General features: G+C 36.8%; 2 long non-coding RNA genes across 2 annotated transcripts; both read right to left on the reverse strand.

The window, feature by feature from the left end:
- Window positions 1–3,116: 3,116 nt before the first annotated feature.
- On the reverse strand, window positions 3,117–6,353 carry LOC115927355. Its single transcript, XR_004065581.1, has 3 exons — window positions 4,632–6,353; window positions 3,554–3,657; window positions 3,117–3,347 (listed from the first exon to the last, which is right to left on the reverse strand). It is a non-coding gene; the product is annotated as an uncharacterized LOC115927355 (long non-coding RNA).
- Window positions 6,354–7,554: 1,201 nt separating this feature from the next.
- On the reverse strand, window positions 7,555–10,525 carry LOC115927356. Its single transcript, XR_004065582.1, has 4 exons — window positions 10,288–10,525; window positions 9,059–9,374; window positions 7,993–8,096; window positions 7,555–7,785 (listed from the first exon to the last, which is right to left on the reverse strand). It is a non-coding gene; the product is annotated as an uncharacterized LOC115927356 (long non-coding RNA).
- Window positions 10,526–10,729: the final 204 nt, after the last annotated feature.

Here is a 10,729-nt window from a genome sequence, read left to right on the forward strand (position 1 = left end):
TACCCCTGGGTTTCGAACAAAGCGCGTAAGTATTCATCTCAATTCAATTATAACTTCTTCATATATTCTGGTAATCTTTCTTAATCTTTTACTTTGTACTCACTTAGAACATTTGTTTATCTAAATTCCTCTGCCTTTGTGATTCATTTGTAGCTCGTAAGTATTCATATAGATATAAGTACAATTCCCTTATTTATTCCGTTCATCGTTCTGCAAATCTTTCTCATTTATCACTTTTAAGGCTATTTTTTGGTATAGCTTACCACGATAGATTGCTTTGGTGACGTTGAAATCTTACCACCTATTTATGATAATTTTCTACCAAAGCATTCAAAACTTTCATTTGTTTAATCTTCTATGAAGTCACGGATTCTATTTTGTATTATATGTGTTTGATTTACTTTACTAAACTGGAATTGTAGTCCTTCAGTTAGTAGGGATATTCGTACACCATCATAAAGTTTTTTTTCCTAAACTCTTGTTAACATACGTTTCATAAAAAAAAGCAAGAACATTGTCATTAAGTATTCCAACTTATAATCTCCTACTTTCCTACAAATATAAAACATGCTAATGATGACCATCATTTGTTTATTGGTATATTATAATATATGTTTTCATTGTTTTACCCTTACCCTTGTGTTTCGTACATAGCACGTAAGTATCCATCTCACTTAAATCATAATCTCTACATGTTTTCTTGTAATCTTTTTGATTTTTTTTTTGGTAATCAATTTGAAGATCTTGTTGAGCTCACCACGATATAATGCTTGAGTGTTATACAATCGCTACCACCTATTTATTGTAACTTTCAACAATAGCTCTCGGGATTGTAATTGTTTATCTTTTATGCAGTCACGTTTTAAATGTTTATAATTATGTGTTTTTGTACTTTGATGAACTAGTGTTGTCATTGTTCATTTAGCAGGGATATTCATGCACAATGGTAAAGAGTTTCCTTAACTATTGAGACCATTTATGTCACTTAAGAATAATGGCATAACGTTTTTCGTGAAGACTTCTAACTGATGATATCATATCTCCCCCCCCAAAAAAAAAATTTAAAAAAAAAAAATAAAATAAAAAATAAATAAAAAAATAAAAATTAAAAATAAACATTAAATACAAAAAAAAAATAAAAATAAAATAAAAATAAAATGAAAATAGAATGGAAAGGAAGAGGATCATTTTGTATATGAAGTGTAATCTACTATTTATCTTCATCTTTTTTTTCTAATCTCGGGCTTCGTTCATAGGGCGTAAGTATTCATCAAAATTTAATTAAAATCCTATATATTGTGTGGTCATCTTTCTGATTCTTTTTCTTTCTATTCTCTTTAAAGGAGTTCTTTAGCTTAGCACGTTAAAATGCTTGGGTGATTTAGAATTGCTACCATCCATTTATGATAACTTAAAACCATAGTTTTCGCCATTTTTTTGTTCATCTTTACGAAGTTACGGATTTTATGTTTATTTCGTACAACATGTGATTTAGGCATGAAACAGACAATCTTCCACATCCCCTACAAAGAAAAAGAACTGGAAAGGATAAGCATCATTTGCATATGAAGTGTTTCTTATTATAATTGTTTTCCCCACCTTTGATCTTTGTTCGTAGAGGGTAAATATCCATCTAAATTCAATAAAAAACTTCTTGATATATTGTGGTCATCTTTCTGAATAGTTTCCTTTGCATTCACTTTTAAGACCTTTGGGTGGTATTCTCGAAAGCGGCCTAAGTTAAACCTGGCCTAAGTTAAACCGTGGTTTAGTTAGGCCAGGCTTAACTTAGGCCGCTGACCTAAGTCATTTTCATTTCTCGAAAGGTGGCCTAACTGATCCATGGTTTAAACCTGGCCTAACTTAGTCCATGGATTATTCACCATGGTTACGGTTTCTGCACATGCTCAGTACCGAAGCTGCGACGTCACAATGCACTAAGACAATGGATGCGCGCAGTGTGGAGAGGATGCATCACCTCGACAACTTGAGCAATATGACGTCACAATGCACTAAGACAATGGGCTAAGATAATGGATGCGCGCAGTGTGGAGAGGATGCATCACCTCGACAACTTGAGCAATATGACGTCCAGGGACGGCGGAGCGACTTCCAAAGCGGGGGGGGCAGCACCAACAAAAAGGGCACTTGCTGGGATTGTATCATTGTTAAAAGGGAAATTATCAGAGGTGAAAAGGGTCACATATCGCACCTGAAAAGGGGCATTGAACATATTTTAAAAGGGGCACTTATAATAAAGGAAATGTGCATTTGTTGAAAGAAAAGGGGCACCGATAACTTTGTTAATAGGGGCACCTCTCAGATTTAAATAGGGCAATTATCAGAGGTGAAGGGGCACTTCTCAAAAGTGAAAAGGGGCACTTATTGCAAAGGAAATGGAAACTTGTCAAGGGAAAAGGGGCCCGTGTCAAAATTAAAGGAGCACTTATCAGAGGTGAAAAGGGGAAGGGGCACTTTACCTATGGAAAAAGAGGCACTTCTTACAAAGTTAAAAGGGGCACTGTACCCCCCCCAACTCTTTCTTCCTATCTCCATCTCTCTCTCTCTCTCACACACACACACACACACTATCTCACATCATTGTTTATTTCTCTCACCATTAAATTGTTCTTTCTCATTTGGTTCCCTTTCTCTTTTACTCTATCTCTCTCTCTCTCTCGCTCGCTCTCTGTTCTCTCACTGTTCTATTTCAAGACTTTTTCCATGTATAATTCAATGAACCCAACAGTATGCACACTTAAAATCAAAAGATATGAAAGGAATATTGTATATAACATATCAACAATTATGTTAAATTTATTTATTTTTCTTAAAACAGAAAATATTGTAATTCACGATGAATACGATTATAAAATTGAAGGTCAAATATTAAGCTCCAATAGCCTCATAATCTGCTACTTGAAACTATTAGAATTAAATGTTATGTATTTGTTACACTAATTTCTCCCATTTTTTTAAAACAAAGCTTAGTCTACTTTTGAGCCGTGTTTCTTTTGCAGGGAATCCGTTATATCATGACTTGCACTATATTATAAAACGCATTATAAAACATGATTTCTTAAATGATTCAAAATCACAATTTTTCCAGTGAAACAATGAACATCTGATGTACATAAAAACATCCTTATGAGTGATGGTTGCTTTGTGGTTCACACACACAACAAGGACATAGGCTTTTTATCAATGGTTGCTTGTTTGTTACCATAGCTTCATGTTATGAGGATTATAATACACAGGTTTTGATCCCCATGAAGTCACAGTTACAGCAGATGGAGTCTGGTTCATTGAAGAGGCTAAGTAGAACTTCATAGTCCTTGCAAGTATGTCTGTTGAAAGAAAAGAGAAAAGAATGAAAGGAAGCACATTGAAACCTATTTCTGTTAAACATTAAAAAGGTCTTGCATGTACATTGTGGTAAAAGTGGAGTGCATATTATTCAATTACATGAAAGTATTGATAGAAAATGTGAATGAACAAATGCCATCCTTTAAGTACCTGGGCATACAAACAACAACTTATTCGTACAGCCTACCTGTCAGAAATTCAGCAGCTCAGTAGTTCTCCTTCCTCTCTCTGAATTTGTCTCAGTTATCAGGGAATTTGTCTTCATTTATTTTACTGAAGAAAAATATCATCCTGAAACAAAAATAAAAAGGTTTAGACCTCATTAAAATATCAAAGATCTACTCCATTGATAATTGGTCTTAGTTATAGTGTCAATAATGTTCTAACTTTAAAAAAAAAACTTAAGGCGCCTTTCATGTAGGCAGTGACTAGGCACCCCCTCCCCACTCAGTTACTAGTAATCATTGATTTACAGAATGACTACCGGTATCTCTTTTAAAGTCAAGAACAAACATACATATTCTTGCAATACTATCTCATAAATGTGCTTGCACCAAGTTGTACTTGCCATGTCATGGCCTAAGAAAGCCCTAAGTAGTTAAAGTCTATAGCGAAGTTAGTCCCTTTCCTGAAATCAAGTCTACATCTTACTTAGATAACGAGCCGGCAGTTTGCCTAACCTAGATGTAAACGCAGCCTGGAATGGAGATTTTACAAGGACCTAATCGTTAGAGCCCAACTTTTCCATTTCAGTTCAATCTAACATTAGACCAAAGATTGTCTTTGTTTATGTTATCTCCCAAAATAAGCTTTGTGAAAGGGGAAAAAGTAAAAGTAAAATTTACTGCACTGTACTGTTACAGTAGTCTGTAGGTCTCTAGATCTAAGTCTTATTTGTTCCAGAATTGTTAGTGGTAGGTTTGAATTTTCTTCTGACCCAAATTTGAAAGTAGTTAATCAACTGTTGATTATTTGTGTCTTATTTTCAGATAGTTCCGCCCAAAAGTCTAGGCCAAGCTGTCACTGTCAGGAATGACTGGTAGCCATGGCAATCGAGCTGAAATATTAGCTCGTGCCCATGTAAAATTAATAAAAGTTTGAGTGTAGGTTGCACCTACATTTATCAGACAAAACAATTTTAAATCACTTCATAATGTACCTGTAGACACATCTGCAGATTCATAAATTCAGCAGATCTTTTTAATATAAATTGTATAAACATGATTTAGTTTACAAAATTTAGGCGTAATTACAGCTTTACTCACCAGCAGACTTTCCAAGAAAAATGGAGTATCTATTTTTTCCTGTTCAGGAAATAACTGGTGTTGGGCCAACTGGCTTGGAGATGCCTATGTGGGTGCAATCAATAGCACCGACCATATTAACGCCAGGGAAATGGCAGTAATTATACAATTCATGTTGGGTCTGCACTCTGCAGGACTGCCTCTCTTGCTGAAGGAATTGTGATGTATTGCTCCCATCTCCTGGCAATGGCTATTGAGATGGACTTCACAAGGCGGGACACCATAGCTTGGGAGAGGCCTTTTTTTCTCCATCCCCGTGCATCAATTGAAAAGAACCTGAAATAGCAGAAAATCAAGATGAAAAAATATGTTGATATTTGATAAGAAATTACAATTTCTCTGTAGACGTCTAGTTTACTAACAAGTATTATAAGCCTAAACTACTGTAACATTATCAGCACATGTAGACCTATGTCAAAAAAAGGAAGCTTCTGTCCATTTCCTTTCAATTTGTATTAGACCTGTCTAGACTAGACTCTTATTCATGAAATTAAGATCTAGTCTAGAGCCGGCTAGAGGTCTAGGTCTAGTAGGCCTAACATTTTTTTTAAAATGTTTTCTTGGGGGTGGTTATGAAAATCATCATCATCCTGTAGGAAATGATCGCACCAACAGCCACAACTAGCACTGCAGCTCAGGCAAAGGTGATACCAGACCGAAATTTCTGTCTCTTTCGTTCGTTAGCCTCTGATTTGGGTAGGGTCGGCTCCTGAAAGAGAGGAGCCGACCAAATCAGAGGCTAACGAACGAAAGAGACAGCTAGATCTAGATTTAGGCCTAGTGCTAGTCCACTTTTAGGCAACAGCGTCTCGAAAATCCACTATAAAAGTAGTTTCTACGTCTAGCAATGATATTTTTAAGGTGATGTTAAGGTGGTATAAGCGTACGAAAGTACAATAGTGCCAAGAAAAAAATTACCCGGTAAGAAATTGCTCAATCTCAGGAAATGAAAATGTTAACCGACAATTATTTGCACGTATGGGACTGCTCTGCGAACACTGTGAACATTTACCAAGTTTCCCCCAAATTTATTCAGTTAAAAGCATTTTAGATTATCACCAGTACAGCAACATGAAAGTTACAAAAATACTTTATTAGCTGGTGTAACTTTCATGAGCGCTTATCCATACAAAAGAGTGTAAATTGTTATCAAATATAGAAATTCAAATGCAAAACTTACCGTTCACTCTCCGCGGACAGTCGATTTAACTAAAAAGTGACGTCACGCGAAGTTAGGCCGAACTATGACGTATTTAAACCTGCCCTCTGAGCGCGCGGCCTAAAGTTAGGCCGAACTATGACGTATTTAAGCCTGGCTTATCTTTAGGCCACCTTCGAGAATAGCAAAAAAGATAGTCCATGGTTTAAACCAGGTTTAGGCCACTGATTTAACTTAGGCCGCTTTCGAGAATACCACCCTATGGGTGGTATTCTCGAAAGCGGCCTAAGTTAAACCTGGCCTAAGTTAAACCGTGGTTTAGTTAGGCCAGGCTTAACTTAGGCCGCTGACCTAAGTAATTTTCATTTCTCGAAAGGTGGCCTAACTGATCCATGGTTTAAACCTGGCCTAACTTAGTCCATGGATTATTCACCATGGTTACGGTTTCTGCACATGCTCAGTACCGAAGCTGCGACGTCACAATGCACTAAGACAATGGATGCGCGCAGTGTGGAGAGGATGCATCACCTCGACAACTTGAGCAATATGACGTCACGATGCACTAAGACAATGGGCTAAGACAATGGATGCGCGCAGTGTGGAGAGGATGCATCACCTCGACAACTGGAGCAATATGACGTCCAGGGACGGCGGAGCGACTTCCAAAGCGGGGGGCAGCACCAACAAAAAGGGCACTTGCTGGAATTGTATCATTGTTAAAAGGGAAATTATCAGAGGTGAAAAGGGTCACATAACGCACCTGAAAAGGAGCATTGAACATATTTTAAAAGGGGCACTTATGAGAATGAAAAAGAGGCACTTATAATAAAGGAAATGTGCATTTGTTGAAAGAAAAGGGGCACCGATAATTTTGTTAATAGGGGCACCTCTCAGATTTAAATAGGGCAATTATCAGAGGTGAAGGGGCACTTCTCAAAAGTGAAAAGGGGCACTTATTGCAAAGGAAATGGAAACTTGTCAAAGGAAAAGGGGCCCGTGTCAAAATTAAAGGAGCACTTATCAGAGGTGAAAGGGGAAGGGGCACTTTACCTATGGAAAAAGGGGCACTTCTTACAAAGTTAAAAGGGAACTTTCCTATATAAAAAGGGGCATTTGAAAAAGGGGGCACTGTACCCCCCCCCCCAACTCTTTCTTCCTATCTCCATCTCTCTCTCTCTCTCTCTCTCTCACACACACACTATCTCACATCATTGTTTATTTCTCTCACCATTAAATTGTTCTTTCTCATTTGGTTCCCTTTCTCTTTTATTCTATCTCTCTCTCTCTCGCTCTCTCTCTCTGTTCTCTCACTGTTCTATTTCAAGACTTTTCCATGTATAATTCAATGAACCCAACAGTATGCACACTTAAAATCAAAAGATATGAAAGGAATATTGTATATAACATATCAACAATTATGTTCAATTTATTTACTTTTCTTAAAACAGAAAAGATTGTAATTCACGATGAATACGATTATAAAATTGAAGGTCAAATATTAAGCTCCAATAGCCTCATAATCTGCTACTTGAAACTATTAGAATTAAATGTTATGTATTTGTTACACTAATTTCTCCCATTTTTTTAAAACAAAGCTTAGTCTACTTTTGAGCCGTGTTTCTTTTGCAGGGAATCCGTTATATCATGACTTGCACTATATTATAAAACGCATTATAAAACATGATTTCTTAAATGATTCAAAATCACAATTTTTCCAGTGAAACAATGAACATCTGATGTACATAAAAACATCCTTATGAGTGATGGTTGCTTTGTGGTTCACACACACAACAAGGACATAGGCTTTTTATCAATGGTTGCTTGTTTGTTACCATAGCTTCATGTTATGAGGATTATAATACACAGGTTTTGATCCCCATGAAGTCACAGTTACAGCAGATGGAGTCTGGTTCATTGAAGAGGCTAAGTAGAACTTCATAGTCCTTGCAAGTATGTCTGTTGAATGAAAAGAGAAAAGAATGAAAGGAAGCACATTGAAACCTATTTCTGTTAAACATTAAAAAGGTCTTGCATGTACATTGTGGTAAAAGTGGAGTGCATATTAATCAATTACATGAAAGTATTGATGGAAAAATGTGAATGAACAAATGCCATCCTTGAAGTACCTGGGCATACAAACAACAACTTATTCGTACAGCCTACCTGTCAGAAATTCAGCAGCTCAGTAGTTCTCCTTCCTCTCTCTGAATTTGTCTCAGTTATCAGGGAATTTGCCTTCATTTATTTTACTGAAGAAAAATATCATCCTGAAACAAAAATAAAAAGGTTTAGACCTCATTAAAATATCAAAGATCTACTCCATTGATAATTGGTCTTAGTTATAGTGTCAATAATATTCTAACTTTAAAAAAAAAACTTTAGGCGCCTTTCATGTAGGCAGTGACTAGGCACCCCCTCCCCACTCAGTTACTAGTAATCATTGATTTACAGAATGACTACCGGTATCTCTTTTAAAGTCAAGAACAAACATACACATTCTTGCAGTACTATCTCATAAATGTGCTTGCACCAAGTTGTACTTGCCATGTCATGGCCTAAGAAAGCCCTAAGTAGTTAAAGTCTATAGCGAAGTTAGTCCCTTTCCTGAAATCAAGTCTACATCTTACTTAGATAACGAGCCGACAGTTGGCCCAACCTAGATGTAAACGCAGCCTGGAATGGAGATTTTACAAGGCCCTAATCGTTAGAGCCCAACTTTTCCATTTCAGTTCAATCTAACATTAGACCAAAGATTGTCTTTGTTTATGTTATCTCCCAAAATGAGCTTCGTGAAAGGGGAAAAAGTAAAAGTAAAATTTACTGCACTGTACTGTAGTCTGTAGGTCTCTAAGTCTTATTTGTTCCAGAATTGTTAGTGGTAGGTTTGAATTTTCTTCTGACCCAAATTTGAAAGTAGTTAGTCAACTGTTGATTATTTGTGTCTTATTTTCAGATAGTTCCGCCCAAAAGTCTAGGCCAAGCTGTCACTGTCAGGAATGACTGGTAACCATGGCAATCAAGCTGAAATATTAGCTCGTGCCCATGTAAAATGAATAAAAGTTTGAGTGTAGGTTGCACCTACATTTACCAGACAAAACAATTTTAAATCACTTCATAATGTACCTGTAGACACATCTGCAGATTCATAAATTCAGCAGATCATTTTAATACAAATTGTATAAACATGATTTAGTTTACAAAATTTAGGCGTAATTACAGCTTAACTCACCAGCAGACTTTCCAAGAAAAATGGAGTATCTATATTTTCCTGTTCAGGAAATAACTGGTGTTGGGCCAACTGGCTTAGAGATGCCTATGTGGGTGCAATCAATAGCACCGACCATATTAACGCCAGGGAAATGGCAGTAATTATACAATTCATGTTGGGTCTGCACTCTGCAGGACTACCTCTCTTGCTGAAGGAATTGTGATGTATTGCTCCCATCTCCTGGCAATGGCTATTGAGATGGACTTCACAAGGCGGGACACCATAGCTTGGGAGAGGCCTTTTTTTTCTCCATCCCCATGCATCAATTGAAAAGAACCTGAAATAGCAGAAAATCAAGATGAAAAAATATGTTGATATTTGATAAGAAATTACAATTTCTCTGTAGACGTCTAGTTTACTAACAAGTATTATAAGCCTAAACTACTGTAACATTATCAGCAAATGTAGACCTATGTCAAAAAAAGGAAGCTTCTGTCCATTTCCTTTCAATTTGTATTAGACCTGTCTAGACTAGACTCTTATTGATGAAATTAAGATCTAGTCTAGAGCCGGCTAGAGGTCTAGATTATCTAGGTCTAGTAGGCCTAACATTTTTAAAAAAATATTTTCTTGGGGGTGGTTATGAAAATCATCATCATCCTGTAGGAAATGATCGCACCAACAGCCACAACTAGCACTGCAGCTCAGGCAGAGGTGATACCAGACCGAAATTTCTGTCTCTTTCGTTCGTTAGCCTCTGATTTGGGTAGGGTCGGCTCCTGAAAGAGAGGAGCCGACCAAATCAGAGGCTAACGAACGAAAGAGACAGCTAGATCTAGATTTAGGCCTAGTGTTAGTCCACTTTTAGGCAACAGCGTCTCGAAAATCCACTATAAAAGTAGTTTCTACGTCTAGCAATGATATTTTTAAGGTGATGTTAAGGTGGTATAAGCGTACGAAAGTACAATAGTGCCAAGAAAAAAATTACCCGGTAAGAAATTGCTCAATCTCAGGAAATGAAAATGTTAACCGACAATTATTTGCACGTATGGGACTGCTCTGCGAACACTGTGAACATTTACCAAGTTTCCCCCAAATTTATTCAGTTAAAAGCATTTTAGATTATCACCAGTACAGCAACATGAAAGTAACAAAAATACTTTATTAGCTGGTGTAACTTTCATGAGCGCTTATCCATACAAAAGAGTGTAAATTGTTATCAAATATAGAAATTCGAATGCAAAACTTACCGTTCACTCTCCGCGGACAGTCGATTTAACTAAAAAGTGACGTCACGCGAAGTTAGGCCGAACTATGACGTATTTAAACCTGCCCTCTGAGCGGCCTAAAGTTAGGCCGAACTATGACGTATTTAAGCCTGGCTTATCTTTAGGCCACCTTCGAGAATAGCAAAAAAGATAGTCCATGGTTTAAACCAGGTTTAGGCCACTGATTTAACTTAGGCCGCTTTCGAGAATACCACCCTATATGTTTAGCGCAATACGATACAAAGCCCGTGTGTTGTAATCTTGAAACCACATATGCATACTAAATTGCAACCATCGGCCTTAAATTTAAATTGTTATTTTTTGTTACGGTCATAAATTGTATGTTTATCTTAATTATTGATTTTACTTTTATTACCTGGCATTTCAATGTATCGGTTAGCAGGGATATTCGTGCACAATGATA

Source organism: Strongylocentrotus purpuratus, unplaced genomic scaffold, assembly GCF_000002235.5.
Source record: "Strongylocentrotus purpuratus isolate Spur 01 unplaced genomic scaffold, Spur_5.0 spur5_scaffold_20, whole genome shotgun sequence".
In the NCBI taxonomy this organism is placed as follows: Eukaryota; Metazoa; Echinodermata; class Echinoidea; order Camarodonta; family Strongylocentrotidae; genus Strongylocentrotus; species Strongylocentrotus purpuratus.